Raw genomic sequence first — 12,744 nt, forward strand, 5'->3', positions numbered from 1 at the left:
AAACCATCTGAGATGGACACTGGAGAACAGAAGACTTCCACAGGTAGCTGGTGGTAGCAGGCTCTTGCAGTCACGTGACACAACATGAAGAGAGGCACAAAGACCAGAAGCTGTAAGTTAAGAATGGACCTGGCTGTAGAAGTCAGAAGTATATTGCTAATGGTTTAAAAAGAGTAGTATTAGTAAAAATAGGTGTAATTTTTGAATATCTACTATGTATCAGGCACAGAACAGATCCTATAAATCTATTATTTAAATCCTCAAAAAACTATGAGGTTCCAATGATTCTTATTTCATCCACTGGAATATCTGAGGCTCAAAGAGGTGTGACACAAGATAGGTCACACAACTGTCATGTGGCAGAGCCAAGATTAGACCCTGAACACTTTTCAACACTCTTCCTGCCTCCTCTAATAATTTGATTCCAATTATAAATTCAAGATGGTATTTTTGTATTTCCAGGGACATCTTCATCTTCCATCATTCATCATAAATCCTAGCATTTAATCACAATCAAATATTCACTGTTCCTTGAACATACCTGAAAATTTCCTTATTCAAGTTTTTCCTTCTTTCTGAAATACTTTTCCCTTGAAGGTACTCCTGAGAAAATTTTATTTTTCCTTTCAATGCTCACTTTGGATAGTATTTCGTCCAAAAATCTTTCCTCTTCGATCAGATCAGTTTCCTCTGCATTTCCATTGTACTTTTTAAAAAAATATTGGTCTTATGGCATGTTTTCTTAATAATGGCTCAACTTCATTTAAAAAAATTTTTTAGACTTTGCCTGCTTCCAAAAAAGGGGGGCTTTAATCATGCAATAAATAAGAAAGAGGGACACACTTCATTTTAAACGTTTACAAATGTATTCTGCCTCTTTAAATCAGAGTGCAAAAACATTTTCTGTAAAGGACCAGAGAGTAAATATTTTAGACTTTGTAGGCCATATGGTCTCCACCCAACCACTCAACTTTGCCATTTTTAGTGTAAAAGCAGCCAGAGGCCACATGTAAATGAATGGGTGTGACTATGCCCCAACAAAACTTTAGTCTACAAAAGTCTGTGGCAGGCTAGAGTTTGCCGACCCGTTTCATATTTTAAAGTCATACGGTTGATGGCTTTACTCTTTATCAATATTCATTGCCCTCCCTGGAAGAAGTGTATACTAGACCTTGCCATCAGTCTCTAAGATTCCGTTTGCTGCTGTACCATGGCCTAGGTTTCCCCAACTAATACAGCTCCTTAAAATCAGGGACTGCAATTTAACTTATTCAGTGATGTCTTTTCCTCCCAAAATAGCATAGTACACATGAAAAATGTTGACTGAATGGATAAATGCCCAGTATAGGAAACCATGGATGGGGTGGTAGAAGTACTAGGCAGGGTATAATTACAATAGTGTAGGTGAAATGAGCAACAGTGTTAGAAATAGACACAATTTATGAGGGCATGAAAACCTGGGAAGTTATGACAGCCAACATATTGTATTATTTAAACTAGCTTGAGTTGAGTTGTCTATTACCTGCAGGCAAAAACATTCTAACTGCAAGGAAAATCATGGGTTTCTTATATGGAGGAAAAGAGGTCCTGAGTACTGGATAGCTATGGGGAAGAATGGTTAAACGCACTGTAATTAAGGGTCTCAAGATATATATCACACTATTTCTTAGAGATAATCTGTGCTGAGCTGCAATCTGATGTTCTGATCTTAAGATAATCTGTGCTGAGCAGCAATCTGATGTTCTGATCACAGGTTCTATGGAAAGTGTGGCCAGAAAGGGTTAACATAAGTTGGCGATGCTTACCTCTGCCAGAGGAAACCTGACTGGACAGAAGCCAAAGGACTGAACAGAAGTTACACCCCAAATTGAGTCTGTCTACTCATTGTGGTGGCAGCAGCTCTAATAGCTATCAGTGATGCCATGTCCAATAGTGGTATTACTATTATTTCAAATAAATCTGCTCACTTGACCTGTGTAATACTTCTTTGCATTCTTTATAATTTCCAAAGATCTGAGCCACTCTCTCCCATGGCCCAACCATATTTGCAGGCATACTGTGTTCGGAAATATGCAGAGATTTTTTTTTTTATCAGCAATAGAGACATGTTTGTGGCAATGTTGTGCATAGGTGCCAAAGATGGCTAACCTCTGTCCATATTCTATTTAATTCAACGGAACCATACCAAACATCCATTCTAAAAATTTTAGGTACATCCATCCCTGTGAAATATTCAGTGTCTCTCCAATACACTGGAGGTGATCAACATAAAAGGATTTCCTAATGCCACTTAATATTTCACATCTAAGTTTGTGTCCCAATTTCATTTTCCTTCTGAATGGCACCTATGTGTAGGTTCATGATTATCTAGCTGAGTTAGTTCAAAACAGTGGCAGGAATTTTTTAAATTTAATTTTATAACCATTTTTTTTTTTACAATTTCACATTTTTATTTTTATTATTCTTTAAATTCTTGTATGGGGAGATAATTAGGTATTTATTTATGCACTCTACCACTGAGCTATACCCTCCCCTCACTGTAGCAGGAATTGCGTAACTACCACAACTTTCTGAGACAGGGCAAAGTGCAAGTAACTCCTTGGTTAGAAAATAATTTCAGGGACAGAAGCTCATGAAGAAACCTTACATATCAGCTACTCCAGCTCCTCACCAGCATCCAGTGAATGCTTGGATCACCTCTACATCATCCAATAAAGGATTTTCCAGTTCATGTTTGAACAGACTGAGGGATTAGAAACACTTGAGAAAACTATTTTGAATCCATTCTAATCTTTAGGAGGTTCCTCCTTCTATTGATCTGATATCTGCCTTCTGCAATCTCCAACTAATTGTTTAAATCTTTCAAATAAATATAATTAATTCCATCTTGTAGGGAATTTTTCTCAGCTTCCTAGTTATTGAAAGTAACTTGGTATTTTTTCCTACATTACAATGGAAATGTAACTGATTAAACTAGGATTTTGTGGAGTGATGAGGTGAAGGAAGGGTAGAAAAAAGTTAACTAGAGAGCCCGAAAGCAAGGAAAGAATTTTGTCTTCTTGAAGTCCCATATACACCCAAAGAGGAAGCTTACCAAAATGAATTCTCTGTGCCAAATTCTAAAAACTAAGTTATCAAGCTTATTTTTCAATTCCTTTAGAAGTCATCTGCTTCCAATTGTTATTTCTTTCTAGACTAGAACAATTATAACTAATTGGTTGTCATCATACTACCAAGCTGTGTTAATGGATGCCCATCTTTTTAAAAGCTAATTGCAGTCATGAAACAAAATTTCTAATTAGTTTTAGAGCTTTGGAGCAGATGCATCAAAATTTGAATCATGCAGGTGTATATTTGCTTATCTGGGTTTTTTTCTCTTCAAAAGAAACAGTCTATGAGTTCTGTTCAGAATTTCTAAAAGATTACTCCAAAACATTACAACGCATTATGAATGTCATAGTGAAATCTACTATTGCTAATTAAAAAAATTTTTTTTCTCCAAACTCTGTGTCTTTGAGCTGTAAATATTTTAAACCACTTTTCATTTTATAGTTTATCTTCTAGTTCTTTTTGGCAATGTCTAAAATGCGAGTTCCTTCAAGAGCAGGATTCATCTTAGTTTCTCGTTAGACCCCTCAAAACATAACTTTGTTCTCAATGAGTATTAAGTGGACGAGTGTGAAATTTGAATATATCCTCCTTGAAGTTAAATCTCTAGGGCTGGAAAAAACCTTTAAAAATTATATCTAAAAAAACCAACACTATAGAGCTGTAAAAATATTGTGTGAATACCAAAAATCTCATGGAGACAAGAACTCCTCAGTGGGACCAAGGTTAGCCTTGGGATTGCTCCAGGCTTCTTTCCTGCCCATCTCCTAACTGTTTCCCTGACCAAGCAGCCCTCAAGTCAGCCTTTCTGCCCTCCCTCTTCCTCCAGCACAAGGAAAGAGGGCTGGATTACTTGGACACTGGTAACTGACTCCACTGAGTTTTTTATGGGTGGGGCTTTCAAGGGGGCTTTGATTTTCCTTTTCCTAATTCTCTTCCTTCCACACTTGGAAAGTGGTAAAGGGCACCAGCATTCTCTCCTCTCCTTCCCGCCTTTCCCTCCCCACCTCCTCTCCCTTCCCTTCTTCTCCCCTCCCCCTTTCTCTCCCTCTCTGTCACACAAACACACACACACACACACACACACACACACACACATTTTGCCTCTCTTATGCACCCTGTCAGCAGAAGAGGGTCTGGGCGGTATGCCCTTCCCCTGGTCTAGGTCTACTCATCTGGGTTAATGAAGCAAACGCTCTTTTCTGCTTCTTGTCTCCACATTTTCCTGAGCTGGCAGGTGTAGCTTTTTGTTTTATAGGAATGGTCATTTCCTAATATCAAATCTGGGCTCAGTAAGATAGCACCCACTTACATGTCGAACTGAGGTGTAAGTCCTACTAAATCTCAGTGCAATTTACTAGACTTTGAAAATGGTTTTGGGGCAGAGACTAAATTTATAATAAAATGTTATTTTATTTAACTAGATACTGGTCTCTTCATTTATCACCTTCCAGAAAATGGTGGGAGGTATTTTTCTGGGGGAGGATTCTGCTATTCTTGAGTCCCATGGCCAAAGTACCATTTTAATAGCATGCCAATCTGACCCTACTCTCAGTATTAGAGTACATGTTTGCATATATGCCGATAGATTTCATATGAAACATTAAGATGAATTTTACTTAAGTAAAAATTTATAAACAAGGAATCACAATATCTTGACTAAATTCTACAGATTCCACTCTTAACAGATTCTCACTCTATTGCCAATATGGTCAGAGTTAGTTAATGTCCTTCTCTCCGCCCATTGCACAACACAGTAAGCTAATAACACAGCAAAGCTTTGTTGTGCGAATTAATGATTAAAATAAGGAACCAATATGCACGTATATTTATTTCACACAGCTGTGAAATTCAAGCAGACAGCTGAATATTGCTCTGTATTATTCAGAAGAATTATGGTTTCTCTCTTTGGCTTTCTAAAATAAAAATAAAGACAAAGTAATTGATCACTGGGTAAAAAGATCTAGGATGCCTTTCAAATGAATTTATATTAACTATCCACAGGGTATACTGCCATCATTTTTTATAAGTAAAACCCATTTTGATGAAAAATTGTGTTTTAAAAGGTTCATTTATTTTCCTTTTGCCAGTGCACACCTGTTCAATGACTAGATATATTTTCCCTGCTTTTAAAACCATTATCTGTCTACAACACATTTTTAAAAAGCTGTGTGTCTTTTTCTCTCAGTAAATTATCATGGATAAACATAGAAAATGGCCTACTGGTGAGAGGAAATAAATGTATGAAAAGCAAATGAATTTTATCATGCATTGTTGCCTTAATTCTCCAAATCTGGGGGGAAGGTTTATGCACATCCCTGTCCTTGCATCTCCCATACTTAACTCTCCACAGCTCTGGACCTACACAAAAGAGCGTATGTGATCTAGCTCTGATTTAAAAGCTGTAACAGTGGACACTTCACTGGATAAAAATCTGGTATTTTGTAATATTAGGAGGGCAGCTAACATTTACTTAGAAGCCACAATATGCAAGACTCTGTGCCAGCATTTTTAGATCCCGTGCTATCACATGTGTAACTTCTGCCCCATCCTTTGTTTAAAATGTAATTCCAGCAGTACATAGGTTTGAGGATTTGAGAATCTCATACTGGCCCTTCAGTCTACAAATTGTCTCCCAGGATTTTTTTTTTTTAATCATCTGAGACTTTAAATCCACCTAGGAGCAGGTATTTTTCTTCCCTGAGTCTTCATCAGGGCTGAGTGGAAAGGAGAGAGAAGGAGGCAGGTGTGGTATAAGCACAGCAGACATATCTCAGGTGTGATGATGGTTAATTTTATGTGTCAACTTGACTGGGTCATGGTGCTCAAAATTGTTGGCCAAACATTATTTCAGATGTTCCTGTGAGGGCTTTTTTTCTGTCTGGATGAAATTAACATTTAAATCAGTGGACTTTTGTAAAGCAGAATGCAGGCTATAATGTAGGTGAGCCCCACCCAATCAGTTGAAGGCCTGAATGGAACAAAACACCAACTCCTCTACTCTCTGCCATTCACCCCCACCCTAACCACCCACCTCCAAAAATTCTGCCAGCAGACAGGCTTCAGACTGGAACTGCAACTTTGGCTCTTCCCTGGGTCTCCAGCCTGCCAGTTCACCCTGCAGATTTTGAACTTGCCAGCCTCCATAATTGTGTGAGCCAATTCCTTAATTATAATTAAATACATACATAAAAACGTAATAAATAAATAAACACACACACACACACACACACATCCTATTGGTTCTGTTTCTCTGAAGAACCCCGACTAATACACCAAGTAACCAGCCTGTGTATCTCTTGTTTGCTTCCAGCTCTCTCTGAGCCGCCTACCCCTCAACCCTGGAGAGTGGTCCATCAGTGCTGCTTTGACTCTAATTTCTGTGTGGTCGGAAATGACTCAATATATCCTTAATCCTGCCTCTCCTGTGGTACACTTAAACACCACACCTGAATCCATCAGCCTCTGACTTTTGATACTTGAAGATTTTGGAATACAGAAAACTCTTTTCTCTCTCAAGTGTCTAGTCCTTGCCACTGAAAGTCTAGTTTTTAAAACTATTCTTTTTGTTATATACTATTTGAAGTTTTATCTTGAAAATCAAAGCTGGACACTGATTTTATTTTGTCCTTGTGTTTTATCTGACCATCCTAAAGCAATGGACGTTCCAACATCTATGCCTAGGATGCAAAGGCAAAATGAGTCATGAAAAAAAATTAATTCATGGGCTTATATTTGTAAATATTTTCACTCTGCAAAAGAGGGGCATGAAATGTGATTCTTGGCCCTGGCTTTACTTTGGAATCACCCAGGGAGCTTCAAAACTATCAATGCCCTAGCTCCACCCCCAGAGATTCTGACTGGGTCTAGGTGAGGCTCAGGTGCTATTTTTTTGCTAAGCTCTTTGAGTAATTTTTAATGTGTACCCAGGGATGGGAACTGCTGGTGTCAAAGAAAAGATCATGGGACTGGGCTCCAGTGCTTGCTTTGCCACAAACTAGTTCTGAGACCTGGAGGGATGAACTGCACCTGTCTGGGTTCAGTTTGCTCATATGAAAATTGTGGAGTTGAGTTCAAGGACCTCCATGAACTTCCCAACACTAACATTCTATAAACCCATCACAGTGAGAACTGAAAGGGTGACCTTGTTCCGTGAGCAATTATAGTATCACTAAAAGAGTTAGTATAGCTACACAAATAAGGTTTCTACTTTGCTTTGAAGTAACATATAAAATCTAAAAGAACTCAGTGCTCCTTTCAATACAATGGTCTTCCCCTGCTGTAGACTGTTGGATTGTTTAGGTACCAACATCAATTTAGAAGCACTGCCTTATGCTGCTCTACATCCTCCATTGCTTAGCTAAGTCCAATGAGATAAGCCTCAAATATCTTCTATGTTGAAGTATGTGTCTCAAAAAAAAAAAGTAAATAAATTATTCTACTCTCACTAGTAAAGTTTGAAACTGTGAACTGTGTACAAGGAATTTTGTGCGCATTAAGTAACACTGAATTGTATGGTAGAAGCTTTCTCTTTTTAATTGTTTTATTTCTCTTGGTTATTCAAGTAAAAAAATCTTAGTTTAGTGCTGGGATATCTTTATGACATTGCTAATACTTACTAATATATTTTAAGAGAGAGATGGTAAATTTCAGGCTCAGTTTCATGCAGGAACAATATTTAGCTAATATTTAATATATGTTTTATTTTTACTTTAAGATGACAGGTGGATTTCTGTTTAAATAGATAGAAAGCTTCCTTTTAAAGTTCTTTTATTCCAGTAAGGAAGAATTCACTTCACTGATATGCAAAGATAAAGATGAAATTATTGAAAAATATATATTTGGGAAAAGCTGGAGAAATGGAGGAGAGAGCAGAATATCCAGGGCACCAGCAGTCAAGCAGGGATGAGGATCATGATGAGAGGCCTGAGTAAAGCCTGAGCTGGGCAGCCAGGAGCCGTGGGCATAAGCAACAAGTTCACAGCAAGAGCAGGTTCCTGGGCAGAGGAAAGGCAGATGCACTGGAAAACATTCCAGCTGAATTTGAAATGAGTCTTTTGGAGGAACCCAAAAAAAGAGAAAAGTCTAGAAAATTGTACAAAGCTCAAGGAAGGTCATTTCTCATTGAAAGCTACTGATTAATGCAGCAACCTTAGAGGAAACAGCAAAATAAACTCATGGGTTAAATTTAGACGACCTATTACAGTGAAGCAATATATCTGTGTATACTGCAAAACATTTCTTCTTGTATTATTGTATGTAATCTTCATAACTTGTCCATGAGGTAATGTTATTCCCACCTTATGGCTCAGGAAACTGAGACTCAGAGAGATTAGAGTGACTTCTTTAACATCACTCAGCTAGTTAAGTATTATTGCTGGCTCAATCCCAGGTCTTATGACTACCAAACCAATGGTCTTCCTACATCGCCTCCAGTCTTCACTCCTTTCAGTATAGATCTACCAGGCCTCATTTTACAGACATTCTCCAACCCAACTTGTGTTTTCATCAATCACAATGGACCTCACAAAAGGCTAGTAAAAAAACTGGTCACATGCTGCCTGGAAGGCAAGATTACTTTCACCTGGAGTTTAGACCTAAAATTCATCCTCCTCATCCTAATATATGTAAAGCTCAGACACCGCCATTCCCTACTGGGATATCATCTCAATAGCAGAAGTCTTTCAAACCTACAGAAGTGCGGTATCTGGAGAGAGACATTTCATGTTAGGGTGACTAGAGGCAGGCAGGAGAGGAGGGTGCCTGTGTGGGGCTGGCATGACTCAAGATTAAATGTGGGGGAACAGATATTGTTATTCTCTAATTTACAGACCTGAATAAAAAATTAGAACTATGATTTGTTTCAGAATCTCTAAATGTCAGTATTTCTGCCCCAATATGGATCATTAAGCTAGGATCTTGCACCATATACCTGCACTAATCATCAGGACGGAGTGACTGTTCTTTTTTCAAGAGAGTAAGGATTAGAGAGAACTACCACGTCTGTTGCCAGAATAAACCTTGATAAGTTTTAAGGGTTTGTTAAATGAATAAATGAATCAGACTTTTTTTTAATTGTAGAGACATTTACGGTTGGAGAACAAAAAAAAAGTAAAAAGGGGTAATAATTTGTACATAACTATAGTTCTTCATAGAACATCATCCTCCACTAAAATGTCATTTTTAAAGCTTTTGCGGTATTTTATCAAGACATCTCAAAAGACTAAATACATCACTTTTGGTGACAGAGCGCCGAATGGTGAACTTGAATGTAAAACTCGCTATTCCAGGAAGAAAACAAAAGAGACACATATTTTAGATTTTTAAAATTATAATCATCTACAGCAATATTATCAACATCACCATCACCACTACCACCCCCATCATCATCAAGGACTATCTAGACACACATGGCAAGGGGGAAGAAAATCAGATTTACAAAAAAAAAAAAAAGAACACCAAAGAGGGAATGCTTTTAGCAAAGTAATCAATACTAAATGACATGTTTCTTTATTTATGCTATTTTAATCTTTCTAGAAATTAAACAAAGGTGAGCCAAGTAGGACAGAACAAAGGCCAAGGTGAATAGAAGAGTAATTGATAGATGTTTAGATGTACAGTGATAGATGTATTATCCATATCCTAAAACAACCATGCCCCAGCCCTCATTTCTCACCTCTGGAAATAACCTATGGAAATTTCACTCAGCCGATGTGCTTCATCAAAGTCCTCACCTGCTTCACAGAAAATTGTTCAATGACAGGACATGTCACAATAATCTATAAAAACTCTATTGTTCTATACTTCTAGTTTCTATTTTGGGCTTTGATCTCATCTTCCATTGGAAAACATGTTGCATTCATTCCTTGCATGGAAACATTAAATATCATTAAAAATATCTCAGCTATCAGCCAAAGAAACCAGCCTGGCATCTTGCTGAAGGTCCGTGAAAAAATGAGACAGAACTGTTTTTTACATTGTAGAAACATTAAGAGTTTGTTCTATAACTCAAGCATTGTTGGTAGAATTCTCCCCCCGATAACCATGGAGCATGAATAGTTGTTTACAATCAGCTTCCTTATTATCATATAATAAAGGGAGTAGTCTGGAATTTAACATAGTCACCTTTACGTTAGTCACCTTTTTTTTTTTTTTACTAATTAGCTTGTTATTTAGTTCAGCTGACTTTTTTTCCCCTTGAGGTAAGACTTTATTAATGTTGGAAGCAGTGAGTTGATTTACATTCTGGCACAAATTTCTTAATCTGAGCAACTGCTCCAGATTATCTTCCTGTCATTACAGCTATGGTATCAGAATTTATTCCCAAACTAACATTAAACTCTGAACCACATTTGCTGACAGAATAATCACCATTATGTTCAAATCATATATGTAACTGAATTGCCAGGTTGGCAATATCTGTTCATTTATCAACTTATAGTGAAAAATAACTTTTCTAGCTTTATTTGTTCTGACTTGGCTTTCTATATCATTCGCCCATTCCTGAATAGGCTGTGGTGTCACTGGAAAGTACTTTAGCTACCTTCTTTGTGGCAGAGTCACCCAAAATTTCCAAACAAAAATCTTTATGTATTATTCTGCCTAAGCCTCAGCAATTGTATGTAGTGCTACATTATTAGTAACCCACAAAGCACAAATGTTTGCATGTGAAACATAATGTTTATATGTGAAATAGTGAACACACACTTGTCAGCTTTTCATCACAATATTGATTTCTACATACTTACTTCCATTTTCTCTACTTTGTTGTATATTACATTGTTATAAGTCAGTTATCAACAGTTTGCACATCTGGCACTGAATTCAGAACCCACTTTTGACACTTAATTATCTATCTATCTATTATCCACCTATCTATAGAGAAAGAAAGTTTGAAAGATTTATTTTAAATGTCATCTGTATTTTAAATGTCACCTCTCATTATGTTTTCTCAAAAAACTCTGTATGAATCAGATTTTAAATTTTTAGCCATCTCCATTATTCAAACCCTAATATTCTCCCTTTTATTTCAGGAAGTATATACTGGTATAATTTTCAGGTAATCCTTGGCAAAGCCTCTAACCTCACCTCAAATTTTTTCTTTATTAAAACTAAGGAACTTGCTTATTATAAAACATTTTTTTAAATACAAAATCTGACTGTTGCAGCATCTTTTCTCACCCAACATGAGATAGAGTAACAGTACCTTCTTAAAGGCTTTTAAAAAGATCACACAGGACTCTTCCAGAGGGGAGAGGAAAAGGTGGTAGCAGCCCTTTGGGAAAATTGAGTCCCCTGAATTTCAAAGGGGAAGGTATTTGGGGGGTTTAGTGAGAACTGGCTCCAGCCTCACACTCCTGCAGCAACTGTGGAAGGGAGCAAAACTGCAAGAGGCATGATGCATCAATGAACCTAGGGAGTCTAGATCCAAGACACCAAGGCTTTAAACTTGGCAAAGTGTCTGCTGGCAGAGCTTGGCAGAGATGCAGCCCCGCAGATTGCCTCCAAAGCAGCATGCAAGTCTACCAGGGATCACTCCAGGAGAAGAAACCAGAGAGCCCTTGCCAAATTTTCTGGACCTCATTAGATTCCCAGGGCCCTTACACATCCTGGCAAAGGAGAGGGAAACTCAGAGATAAATGATACTGAGTTTCGTACTGTTCCGGCCAGATAGGGACTCAGAGCAGAAACATGACTTAGAGAAAAGAAGAGCTATAGAATTTGCAAATTAATACCCACCACACATTCTATAGAATAACAGCTAGCAAACCAATTTCACATTCAGGAGATTTATAAAAGCTTTTTAATGCTATTGGGTTTATAACAAGCAATCTCAACACATTTACCTCCTAGACAGATCTTCATAGTATTCATACAATTATTTGTTTATTATTGAATTTCTTCTATGTATTAGGAACTGTTCTAGATGTCATGGGTATAGCTGGGAACAAAAGAGACAACAGTTGCTGTGCCCTGTGGAACTTCTTTTTAGTCATTTAGGCAATAAGTTATGAAAGCATGACCTATAGTATGTTAGACAGTAATAAATCCTAAGGAGAAAAATAAAGCACCAAAAGGAACACAGAGTGTGGAGTACAGTTTTCAATTTTAAGTAGAGTAATCAGGGAAGGAGTCTCTTAGAAGGAGACATTTGAACAAAGCCATGAAGGAGGTAAGGAGGTGACCAGTATTGACATGTGGAGGGAAAGTAATCCAGGCACAGGGAACAGCACCGATAAATTTCATATTTGAGGAAATGCCTGCCATGCTGGAGGAAATGTGGAGGCCACAGTGATGGGAACAGAATGAATAAGGCATGAGAAATGGAAGATAAAACCCAATAGGCAATGTTAGTCCAGATCATGCAGGGCCTTGTAAGCCAACGTAAGGATTCTGGGTTTCACTTAGTGAGATAGGAGTGGCTGGAGGAATCTGTATGAGGGAGTGACATGATTTGACATAGATTTTAAAGGGTCATTCTGGTGACTGCAAAAAGCATTTTTTCCAGCAAAATCCAGCTGCATGGATTAGTATTCAAGATGAAGTAGTCACATGTAAAAGGAAGTTTCACTATTGAATTCCTGTTCCTTTGTATTGTATTACATTCTTTCTTCTTCCTATCTGATCCACCAGTAC

General features: G+C 37.6%; 1 long non-coding RNA gene across 2 annotated transcripts in view; it reads right to left on the minus strand.

The window, feature by feature from the left end:
• LOC140696407 (uncharacterized) overlaps positions 1-12,744 on the minus strand; it is a 131,356-nt gene that overhangs the window by 71,539 nt on the left and 47,073 nt on the right. The window lies entirely within an intron of this gene.

The sequence above is a fragment of the Vicugna pacos genome, chromosome 1, assembly GCF_048564905.1.
Source record: "Vicugna pacos chromosome 1, VicPac4, whole genome shotgun sequence".
Taxonomy (NCBI): Eukaryota; Metazoa; Chordata; class Mammalia; order Artiodactyla; family Camelidae; genus Vicugna; species Vicugna pacos.